Genomic DNA, 13,176 nt, shown 5'->3' with positions numbered 1-13,176 from the left:
TGGTGAGCAGAAAACATTCAAAATCTTACTTTTCAACGGCTGTGTATTAATCACATGATCACCAATAAACTGCCTGTAAAATTGAAAAAAAAATAATAATTCAGGTCCCTGAAATGTGTAAATAATAAGATTATTTCATGGCTTTACTGTGGTCAGTGGCAGCATTCAGCGGTCAGATATCTGCAGATCACGACAGACACTTCAGAGGAGATCTCAGTAATACCTCAAATGTGTCTCAAATCATTGATGTATTACAGTTTTTGTTACTGTTTTGAGTTTTTAGCTTTTATTTTATTAGTTTATATACATATTAGTTTTTTTATGGTTTTTATTTAATTTAGTTGTAGTTCTTCAAATTAAACTAAATGTTTTAGTAATTTTGTTGTGCTTTTTTGTAAGTTTTAGTCCCGATAATAACCCTGGATCTGCACACCCCACACTCATTTACAGCTCTTTATCTCATTATATATTATCTTATATCTACTCTTATAACTATTGACTCCGTTGGGTCTGTTTCTATTTCTCACAGAGAATTCCGGTAAAAACATCTGAGACAAAGTTGATACTGAAATGAGATTTGTGTAAAAGTTAATTTGGAGAATCTGTGATGCAGTTCAAAAAGGCATTGATGCAAATACTGGAATAATCTGGTGAATCTTCAATCGCTCCTCCTTCCTTCTTTCTTTTGTCACACTCTCTGAGTTCGTACTTTGGCCGGGACAGTAAATTCATTAATCATTCATTCCCAGTTCACAGTTTCAGTTTGACATTCGTCTGACGGCTTATAATGTTACTTGATGTTTCAGAACGTTCAGAGAACATTCTAAAGTAACGTTGAGAGAACATTCAAAAGTAATGTTGAGAGAACATTCAAAAGTAACGTTGAGAGAACATTCTAAAGTAACGTTGAGAGAACATTCTAAAGTAACGTTGAGAGAACATTCAAAAGTAAAGTTCAGAGAATGTAACGTTCAGAGAACATTCAAAAGTAACGTTCAGAGAACATTCTAAAGTAACGCTCAGAGAACATTCAAAAGTAACATTGAGAGAACATTCAAAAGTAACGTTCAGAGAACATTCTAAAGTAACGCTCAGAGAACATTCAAAAGTAACATTCTGAGAACATTCAAAAGTAACGTTCAGAGAACATTCTAAAGTAACGTTCAGAGAACATTCAAAAGTAACGTTCAGAGAACATTCTAAAGTAACGCTCAGAGAACATTCAAAAGTAACGTTCAGAGAACATTCTAAAGTAACGTTCAGAGAACATTCAAAAGTAACGTTCAGAGAACATTCTAAAGTAACGTTCAGAGAACATTCAAAAGTAACGTTCAGAGAACATTCTAAAGTAACGTTCAGAGAACATTCTAAAGTAACGTTCAGAGAACATTCAAAAGTAACGTTCAGAGAACATTCTAAAGTAACGCTCAGAGAACATTCTAAAGTAACGTTCAGAGAACATTCTAAAGTAACGTTCAGAGAACATTCAAAAGTAACATTCAGAGAACATTCTAAAGTAGCATTCAGAGAACATTCTAAAATAACGTTCAGAGAACATCCAAAAGTAAGTTCAGAGAACACAGAGAACATTATAGTCACGTTCAGAGAACATTCTAAAGTAACGTTCAGAGAACATTCTAAAGTAACGTTCAGAGAACATTCTAAAGTAACGTTCAGAGAACATTCTAAAGTAACGTTCAGAGAACATCCAAAAGTAACGTTCAGAGAACACAGAGAACATTCTAAAGTAACGTTCAGAGAACATTCTAAAGTAACGTTCAGAGAACATTCTAAAGTAACGTTCAGAGAACATTCTAAAGTAATGTTCAGAGAACATTCAAAAGTAACGTTCAGAAAACATTCAAAAGTAACGTTCAGAGAACATTCTAAAGTAACGTTCAGAGAACATTCAAAAGTAACGTTCAGAAAACATGCAAAAGTAACGTTCCCATAATGTTTGAAGAGTAATAAAATGAAATATTTCTTTAATGTTCACATAACCAAGGATGATCTGGAATGTTCTGAACGCATACAGAAACCCAAAGCATTGGTCACTTGATCAGTGTTAGTCTGAAGACAGTCTGATATAAATCACTGTCTTAAAGATGCTTGAAAACAGACACACAAGTCATTTACCGTGTTAACACAAGCATTGTAAGAGTCTTGCTCTCGGAAAGTGCTTAACCAGATCTAGAAGTGCGGATTTTACTTCTCTTCCAGCTGGAGGTCTCAGTTATTATTGATGAAATATATCTGTAAATATATTAAAGGCATATTAGCATCGTGCTTTTACCTATTTTCACAATACAACTTTTAACACACTTTAAAATAATTGTACTTTAGTATATTTTCTTACTTGAAGTGAAAATTCTGTTAATTTTTAAAGTGCATTTATTTGCACTTTACTTAAAAATATATTTTAGGTATATTTGTAACTGTGTGCTGAAAATGATCATTGTAACTGCATTGAAAGTGTACTTAGTGTAGTATTTGGAATAAGCCAAAGGCATTACTGAGCATATACTTTCCACTCAAATATAATACACTTATGGTAAATTGCTTGTGTTACGTCCAAGGACGTATTCATTTGTGTATTGTATATCAAGAGTGTTATTTGCCAGTGCATATGTGTTTCTCTCTCTCTCTCTCTCTAATTGTGTGTCTGATTAGTAGGATTGATGGCTACCACCTGTGCTCGTTACCTGTGAGCGCTGCTCGCGCACTGATTGGTGCGTGTCCTGAGGAGTCTAATATAAAACCGCAGAGAGAGCGCTGAGGAAGGGGAGAGACAGCGCGGCGTTTGAGATTGTTCCGCTCTCCAAGTCCAGACGAGCGAGTTGCGCTCTGTGGTGTATGTTCGCAATGTGTGTGAGAATGTGCCTTTGTAGCTTTTGTTATTTATGATTAGACAAGTTTTTATGGGTAACGTAGGGGGGAAAGGATACCCATTACTTTTCTCCTGTTTATGGATTAGTTAGGGAGTGAGGGAAGTTATATGTTTTGTTTTGCTTTTTGTTTTGTATAGGTAAGTTAATGTTATCCCCTTTGTAGTTAGAGGTATTGTTTTGTTTTCTTTTGACTTGGGCCCTCCTCCCGAGGTAATACTTTTGTTTGAATTTATTTTGTAATATGTTTCTCTACTTTATATCTGTCTTTTTATAACGCCTGCTGACGTTAAATAAAAGGCAGACACGCCATGAGAGAATAAACTTGTTGGTTCATTCATTCCTTCTTCTGTGACTCTGGGACTGGAGAGCTGGAGATTCTCAAAGTCTCTCCACTTTTTCTTTGTTCGTCGTTCCCTATTTCCCCCTAGATTAAGGGGAAGACGTAACAATTGGGGGCTCGTCCGTTTGTGCGACATATAGTTGAAAGCTTTTCAAGTGAAGAAAACATAGCGGTAAGATAATTTATTCTCTTCTCTCTTTGTGTTGTCTGTGATGTCTTCGTAATAGGGGAGGGGAAAGAGACTTCTTGTGGTAGGAGAAATGGAGTTTGATTTGACAGCTTTCACTCTTTCTCCTACCACAGAAGTTTTTGAACGTTGTAGAAAAAAAGATCTATTGTCGATCGCAGATTTTTTTAGTATTCGGGTGATGAGAGAGGCTACTAAACAGGTTATAAAAAAAGAGTTGTATGACAAGCTAGTAGAGGATGGTATTTTGGCAGAGGGTTCAGATAAGGAGAAATATCAGGATGTGGCACCTATATTTTTTTCAGATTCTGAGCAGGTGCGGTATGATCCCAGGTTGGAGATTAGACTTAGAGAATTAGACTTAGAAATAAAAAAACAAGAATGTGAGTCTCAAATTATTAGGCTGCGGGTTATAGAGGCGGAGAAGGAGCGTGAAGTTCAATTGCGTAAATTAGATCTTGAAGCGTTAAAAAAGCCGGTGCCCGTACCTCGTTCTCGACCACCCTCTATAGCTTCCCCAGTTTCGCCAGTTAGCCCTGATCATGCTTCTACTGTTTCTGCGTTTGACATTAGCAAATATGTTAAACTCGTGCCTCCTTTTAGAGAAGCTGAAGTGGATGCTTATTTTGTAGCCTTTGAGCGAATAGCTGGTAAGCTCAATTGGCCGAAAGATATGTGGGCGTTGTTACTTCAATGTAGTCTCGTGGGTAAGGCACAGGAAGTTATTTCAGCGTTAAGTTTGGAGGATTCGCTTGATTATGATGTGGTAAAGATGACAGTGCTTCGTGTATACGAGTTAGTTCCCGAGGCGTATCGCCAGAGGTTTCGATCTCATGCGAAGACATCCAGGCAAACGTATGTTGAGTTTGGAAGAGAGAAGAGAGCGTTGTTTGAAAAATGGTGCCTGTCTAGCAAAACTGACACCTTTGAACAACTTTGCGAATTGGTTTTGTTAGAGGATTTTAAAAAGAGTATTCCAGAAAAAGTTGTGCAGCACTTAAATGAGCAGAAGATAACCACGCTTGCCGAGGCTGCTGTATCCGCTGATGAATTTGTGCTCACGCATCGTAAGTTTTTCTTGCAAGAGTTACCAACTCCGAATTTTTCTTCATCCGCCGATAAGTTTGTAAGGGAAGAGTTCCCTTCTCAAAGTTTTTCTCGTTCGCGGAAAAACGATGTGCGTCCAAAAATGACTGGTCGTAATTCGGCGCGTCAGGGAGACAGGCGGGCTTGTTTTTACTGCCTGGATCCTGGACATTTAATTTCGGAGTGTAGGGAATGGAATAAAAAGAATGTGAAAACAAAAAGTGTTGCGCTTACGCAGATGCTGCCAGGGGTGAGAGAGGCTGATGTGTCTGGTTATGAACCATTTATTTTGAATGGGCAGGTTTCAATCTCTGATCTTCAGTTTACACCGGTGTCAATCTTGCGAGATACGGGTTCTTGTCAGTCATTTATATTAGAGAGTGTTTTGCCTTTTTCTGAAAAATCGTATACCGGTGCTGATGTGTTAGTACGAGGTATAGAAATGGGCTGTGTACAGGTGCCTCTACATGAAGTGGACTTAAAATCGGATTTTGTCTCTGGCATTGTTAAGTTAGGTGTTCGTAAGCAGTTGCCTGTTGCTGGAGTACATATTATTCTGGGAAATGACCTTGCTGGGGGCAAAGTTTTTCCTAGTCTGGTAGTGATGCATAAACCCATGGTTAAAGAGCAGCCTGACCTAGGTGTTCAGTTCCCTTCTGCTTTTCCTGCATGTGCAGTGACACGGGCTCAAGTTCAAAAGTTTCAAGATGTCGTTAATCTCTCTGATTTGTTTTTGAACACAGAATCCAAGACTGAAGAGACAGAGTCAGGTGAAGTAAGTAAAGTGACAGACACTTCACTGATTCTTGAAGTTCCTTTTAATGTTGGAAAGGAGAAGTTAGCAGTTGAGCAAAAATCTGATGTTTCCTTGGCAGAGTGTGTTAAGGCAGCGGTCAACGTGAAAGACAGAGCGGACGCTAAAGTAGGTTATTTTTGGGAGAATGATGTGTTAATGCGTAAATGGAAACCGCTTTATGATGAAAAAGGTTTGCAGGAGACGTTTCAAATTGTCTTGCCTGTCAGCTATCGTGCTCCAGTTTTAAGATTGGCACATGAAAATCCCATGGCAGGTCATTTAGGAGTGACAAAAACTGTTCGCCGCATTTCTAAATACTACTTTTGGCCCGGTCTTCGATCATCCGTTGTTAACTTTTGTCGTTCTTGTGATGTGTGTCAGCGTATTGGAAAGCCTAATCAGAAGGTGCCCGTGGCCCCTCTGTATCCCATACCGGTAATAGAAGAACCATTTGAACGGCTTATTGTTGATTGTGTGGGTCCGCTGCCCAAGTCCAAATCAGGACATCAGTATGTGCTAACAATCATGTGTGCAGCTACTAGATTCCCTGAGGCCATTCCCTTGCGTTCGTTGAAAGCACAGACGGTAGTAAAGGACTTGGTTAAGTTTTTTACCACGTTTGGTCTACCGCGAGTAATACAGAGCGATCAAGGAACTAATTTTACTTCTAAAACTTTCTCACAAGTTTTGAAGGAATTAGGAATTGAGCACCGAGTATTTAGTCCTTATCACCCTGAGTCCCAAGGAGCCTTAGAAAGGTTCCATCAAACCCTTAAAACAATGATCCGTGCATATTGTTTGCAGACGGGAAAGGAATTTTTCAGTTGAAAATGAAGCAGCAGTTTGACAAAAAGAGTGTTCGGAGGAATCTGCAGGTCGGTGACTCTGTTCTTGTGCTTTTACCAGTGCCTGGTGATGCTTTGCAAGCCAAATTTTCAGGACCATATGTCATAGAGCAAAAGCTCAGTGAAACTGATTACGTTATTCAAACTCCTGATCGTCGGCGAAAAACTAGAGTTTGCCATGTGAACATGCTTAAGGCATATGTGGAGAGGGAACCGAAAAATGCTCTGTCTGTAGACGTGCCATTGGTTTCTTCAGTGGTCACTATAACTGCCTCTTGTGCTGTAGAAGACGATGGTGTTGCTCAAACTTCTACTCCTCATCTGAAGAATTCCAGCATTTTGGGTGATTTATGCAGTTATTTGGTACATTTATCTGAAAAACAGTATGAGGATGTGTGTAATTTGATCCAGTCTTTTCCCTCACTTTTTTTAGATGTGCCTAGTAGAACATCTGTCTTATGTCATGACATTGAAGTGGGAAGTGCATCCCCGGTGAAACAACATCCGTATAGGGTGAATCCAAAAAAACGGGAAATTATGAAGTGCGAGGTAGAATATCTATTGAAAAATGGGTTAGCCGTGCCAAGTCAGAGTCCATGGAGCTCCCCATGCTTGCTAGTACCCAAATCAGACTCCACATATCGCTTTTGTACGGATTATAGGAAAGTTAATAGTCTTTCAACACCTGACTCGTTCCCACTGCCTCGTATTGAAGACTGTATCGATAGGGTGGGAGCAGCCAAATATGTGACGAAGATAGATCTGTTAAAAGGGTACTGGCAGGTGCCTCTTACGCCACGGGCTTCAGAAATTTCCGCCTTTGCTACACCCGATAACTTTCTTCAATATACTGTCCTTGCTTTCGGGATGCGAAATGCTCCTGCAACGTTTCAAAGACTTATGCAGAAGGTTTTATCTGATGTACCGAAGTGTGATGCATACATAGATGATGTGGTGCTCTATTCAGACAGTTGGACAGAACATATGACTAATCTTGAGTTATTGTTTACTCGATTGTCAGACGCTTCTCTGACTGTAAATCTCGCCAAGTGTGAATTTGCGAAAGCAGAGGTGACATACTTGGGAAAGAAGGTGGGTCAAGGAAGTGTGAGACCAATAGAAGCGAAGGTTTCTGCAATAACAACCTATCCATCTCCATCTAATAAACGTGAGTTGAGACGTTTCCTTGGAATGTGTGGGTATTATAGAAGTTTCTGTCAAAATTTCTCCAGTGTTGTGACCCCACTTACTGATCTACTCAGTGATAAGAGAACATTTGTATGGTCTAATGAGTGCGAGCATGCTTTTTTGTCTGCTAAAGATCTTTTGTGTCATGCACCCGTTCTTAAGGCTCCGGATTTCTACCGTCCATTTAAGCTGCATGTGGATGCGAGTTCATCTGGGGCAGGAGCAGTATTGTTACAGGAGGACCATATGAATATTGATCATCCTGTATGCTATTTTTCCAAAAAGTTTTCAAAGTGCCAAAGTAACTACAGCACAATTGAGAAGGAAGCTCTTGCTTTAGTGCTGGCGCTCCAGCACTTTGAAGTTTATTTGGGAGGTAGTAGTGTGCCCATTATTGTATTCACCGACCATAACCCTCTGACGTTTCTTTCCCGTATGTGTAATGCCAACCAGCGTTTGATGCGATGGGCATTAATTGTACAGGAATACAATCTGGATATTAGACATTTGAAAGGCACTGAAAATGTTGTCGCGGACGCACTGTCCAGAGTAGTGTGTGCTGAACCATAAGAAAGGTTGTTTTTGTTTTTCCTAAAATTGGGGGAATATAGGAAAAATGTATTGGTGGGGGTGTTACGTCCAAGGACGTATTCATTTGTGTATTGTATATCAAGAGTGTTATTTGCCAGTGCATATGTGTTTCTCTCTCTCTCTCTCTCTAATTGTGTGTCTGATTAGTAGGATTGATGGCTACCACCTGTGCTCGTTACCTGTGAGCGCTGCTCGCGCACTGATTGGTGCGTGTCCTGAGGAGTCTAATATAAAACCGCAGAGAGAGCGCTGAGGAAGGGGAGAGACAGCGCGGCGTTTGAGATTGTTCCGCTCTCCAAGTCCAGACGAGCGAGTTGCGCTCTGTGGTGTATGTTCGCAATGTGTGTGAGAATGTGCCTTTGTAGCTTTTGTTATTTATGATTAGACAAGTTTTTATGGGTAACGTAGGGGGGAAAGGATACCCATTACTTTTCTCCTGTTTATGGATTAGTTAGGGAGTGAGGGAAGTTATATGTTTTGTTTTGCTTTTTGTTTTGTATAGGTAAGTTAATGTTATCCCCTTTGTAGTTAGAGGTATTGTTTTGTTTTCTTTTGACTTGGGCCCTCCTCCCGAGGTAATACTTTTGTTTGAATTTATTTTGTAATATGTTTCTCTACTTTATATCTGTCTTTTTATAACGCCTGCTGACGTTAAATAAAAGGCAGACACGCCATGAGAGAATAAACTTGTTGGTTCATTCATTCCTTCTTCTGTGACTCTGGGACTGGAGAGCTGGAGATTCTCAAAGTCTCTCCACTTTTTCTTTGTTCGTCGTTCCCTATTTCCCCCTAGATTAAGGGGAAGACGTAACACTTGTATGTTTCGAAGACACTTGTAATGAATTTGTAATGTACTTATAACACAAATAAAGTACACTTTAATATCACTAATCAAGCATGTAATTAGTCCTGACACAGGCATACACTTAAAGTATACGTGAAGATGTTCCAGTTTAGCTCACAAAAATACTCTTAAAGTTGTGCTTTACTGCAATTTAACTATAACTAAAATATACTTAGTACAAAATGAGTTTAGCACACTTCAAGTTAACTAATCATTAACACAGTTGAAGTACACTGGCTGCAAGTATACTTGTATATTTGTTTTGTTCACCAGGGCATGTATAATACAGACACAAATGAGTCAATAACTGCAATGCTTGAGTTCACATTACCGTTTGTGTTTTCCACTGAGATGTTGAAGAGATTGTGTGATTGTGTGACTGACGTTCAGTCGAGGAGAGAGAGCAGAACGAAGGCCTCGATTCGCACCAGTGTCTGAGAGCAGTCTGTCTCCTCCAGGGCTAATAATTTGCATATTAAATGAGTGATTCTGTCCTGTTAACTTCATCTGTTCCTCATTATTATTCCATTATCACAGTTCATTCATGTTGCGACACCCGAGAGAATGGCATATCAGTGAGTTCCTGCTGAACACAAGTGTTTCTGGAAACCTCTGAATCATCACACACTCGCCTCGCCTCAGGGGTTCATGTAGAAACCTCTGCAGATACACATCAACATGAACAAATGAAGCGTTTAAACAACAGATAACTGTCTTATTAGGTTACAAAAACTGCCTTTTAACATTTTAGAAACATTGTTCACACGTTTTTACAGCTTAAATTTGTTAACTCAATGGAAAAAGTGTTTAGATCACTTTAAAAAAAAAATTGTTAACCCGTTGCCTTAAAATTAAGTAAATAAACTTAATGCTTAATTGAAAAAAATTATGTGAACTTGACAATTCCACTTTACATCATTTTTCCACATTACAAAAGTTGACTTAATAATTTTAAGGCAACTGGTTTCCTCAATTTTTTTAAGTTAAGTCCATATTTTTGTCTTTTACACCTGACACAACATGCAACCGAATATATATTTATATAATACTATCAGCTGGTCCAAAAATGTAGTATTTTATGGAAATACATGGATTTGTTTGATCACCATATTCAAAAAAGGTACTTTAGTGCACATCAAAGTATTATAATATATTTAATGTAATTTCCCTTTGATCTAAACCATGGTAGAATATGTAAATATTTAGTTAAAATCAGTTGCATGGTAAATGAGTGATATTTTGTATGGTTATTATGATATTTTAGTAGGCTAACGCGCATGATTTCCGCGTAAGAAAAGACAGAAACTCTTGTGCCAGAATACACACTCATTATAAGTCGCGGTTTCTGTCGGTTTCCCCGTGAATGAGCGTGTAACATCTTCTGTTATCACCTCATGATGAGAGGCAAAGAGCTCATGATCGACTGATGATCGACTCCCATTCTCGGCGGATGCGCGCGCAGGTGTGAAGCGCCATCAGCATGAACACAACACACCTTACACACACACACACACTCAAGCACCTCGTGTGTACCTGTGAACTCATTTCGGAAACGCTAATACACACACACACACCATTTGCTGTGTATATTGTGATGTTTAGTTCTGTCTCACATGTCTGTTAACGGAGCATAACGAGACTGTAACACACACTCTCTCTCTCTCTCTCTCTCTATCACACACACACACACACACACACACACACACACACACACACACACACACACACACACTTCATTACGGAAACATTACAATGCATTAAAATACCAGAGAATGCATTATAAATAAATTATATAAAACATAATAGAATGTATTATATGTAAACTGTTAAGTTATAATAAAATACAAACCATATATAATAATTAAAATGGAAAACACTATTTTTTTTTTTTTTTTGTTATTGAATCCAAAATGTATCATCGTTTAATATAAATGAAATGCATTAGCCCAAAGAAATTTATAAATATATATGATTATAATTCACGTTAACGATAGTAGGCTAGTTTATTTCAGACGAGTGAAAACAGAAGGTTGTTTCCTCGAGTCTCCATAGACTTTTGTCCCCTCTCTCCCAGTGTTCGTGTATCTCTATTTAACTCTAATCTGGGAGTGAAAGGAGAACACGAGGAATCTGCGGCTCTGCTGGAGTTTATTGCGCGCGCCTTTCTCATGCAGAACACCCCGCGCGCGCGTTTAACATCTGCATGGCGGGAAAACCGCGGGGATCCGCGCGCCTTCCGGAGCGACTGATATATGCACGTACTTTATTATTTTGTGATTTTATTATTCCATTATTCGCCATCATTTAGGGCCTTTCAAACCCTGCGGAGGGGAAATGACCCCGTATACAGAGAGGGAAGTCTTTCATAAAGCCATCAGGGTTTACAGGACGAATTATCATCATCGTTAGTGGCGTAATTAGGAGCCCGTTATGGCGGCCCTTTGAATGCTTTGAAGGAAAAATGTTATTAATATATCGTTCATGGAACTTTTGGTCTGAAACGATTTTGTTCGTATAACGTTTTTAAATGTCACTACTTGTTTCAGAACGTTCAAAAGTAGCATTCCCATGTTTGAAGAATGAATGTTCATGACTTATATCGCCAGCTGATAAAAATATGTTCTAAAAACGTTATTTCTGAATGTTCTCCGAACCTTCAACACGTCAGGGTTTTAAATGTTCTAAAGACCGTTATATGAACGTTAAGCGAATGTTCCATTCTTCAAACATTACGTTTTCTGAATGTTACTTTTAAACGTTTCTCTGAATGTTACAGTTGAAACTCCTTTTAAGAGATGTAAACACTTTCCAGCCTCCATAGAGCCATACAGCAGCTCAACAGAGCAAACACTGTGTTGCTGTGAAGAGATGAACTGAGTTTGTCCACTTGTCCTCCTCTGGTTTGCTCTTCATCTCCATGATTCTCATTTGAATGTGCTTGAACCTCCAGGAATCAAAGGCTGAGTGGGAGTCCTTTATTTCTCAAGACTTCCTTTCTTTCAGAAGAACAATGAATGTTCACGGAGGAAGCAAACGCAGTTCTGTTCTCCTCACTCGCTCAAACTTCAGCTCTTCTACACCGACACACACTCGACGAGACTAAACTCAGTTTCATCTTTGATGTTCTAAGTTAATAACGTTCATTTATGGCTTTCATCTGAGAGCATTAACCTCTGAAGATCAATGACGGTTCATTTCCTTCTCATATATCATTGTTTCCTCTTTGATTAACAGGTTAATGCAGGATGACGTCCATTCACAGATAAACCAATCTCCAGCTGACAGGGAACGTTCTGCCAAGGTTTTCTCAACGTTATGAACAAACATTCTTTCACCACACATCAATATTGGAACTTTTTTCTGAAACGATTTTGTTCGTGTGACGTTTTTTAAATGTTACTACTTGTTTCAGAACGTCCAGAGAACACTCAAAAGTAACATTTAGAAAACACTCGAATGTAACATTTAGAAAACACTCAAAAGTAACATTTAGAAAACATTCAAATGTAACATTTAGAAAACACTCAAAAGTAACATTTAGAAAACATTCAAAAGTAACATTTAGAAAACATTCAAAAGTAACATTTAGAAAACATTCAAAAGTAACATTTAGAAAACACTCGAATGTAACATTTAGAAAACACTCGAATGTAACATTTAGAAAACATTCAAAAGTAACATTTAGAAAACATTCAAAAGTAACATTTAGAAAACATTCAAAAGTAACATTTAGAAAACACTCGAATGTAACATTTAGAAAACACTCGAATGTAACATTTAGAAAACATTCAAAAGTAACATTTAGAAAACATTCAAAAGTAACATTTAGAAAACACTCGAATGTAACATTTAGAAAACACTCGAATGTAACATTTAGAAAACATTCAAAAGTAACATTTAGAAAACACTCAAAAGTAACATTTAGAAAACACTTGAATGTAACATTTAGAAAACATTCAAAAGTAACGTTTTAAAAATAACGAATGGAATGTTCCCTCAACGTTCATATAACGGTCCTTAGAACGTTTAAAAACCCTGACGTGTTGAAGGTTCAGAGAATATTCAGAAATAACGTTTTTAGAATATATTGGTGATATTAATCTTGAAAATTCCATTGCATCATTCTTTAAACATTGCCAAACATTGTATTATTGTTATTAAAAGCAACATTCACACAAATTCACGGACAAATGCAAAAGCACTGGCCTTTTTATGATTTTTTTTTTTTTTATCATTATTGTTGATTGGAATATTATATATATATATATATATATATATATATGAGAATAAAAGCGAAACTGTAATTGATTGTTCGAATAGAAGGGATGCCAGACAGAGAATAAGAGTCTAAAGTGATTCATATAGTGTGTATTAAAGGTTGATATTCGCAGGTGAAGTTTTGGGGCATCTG

Source organism: Scardinius erythrophthalmus (assembly GCF_964197995.2).
Source record: "Scardinius erythrophthalmus genome assembly, chromosome: 7".
NCBI classification, from domain to species: Eukaryota; Metazoa; Chordata; class Actinopteri; order Cypriniformes; family Leuciscidae; genus Scardinius; species Scardinius erythrophthalmus.
The sequence above is the reverse complement of the archived record's forward strand: the minus strand, read 5'-3'. Positions refer to the sequence as shown.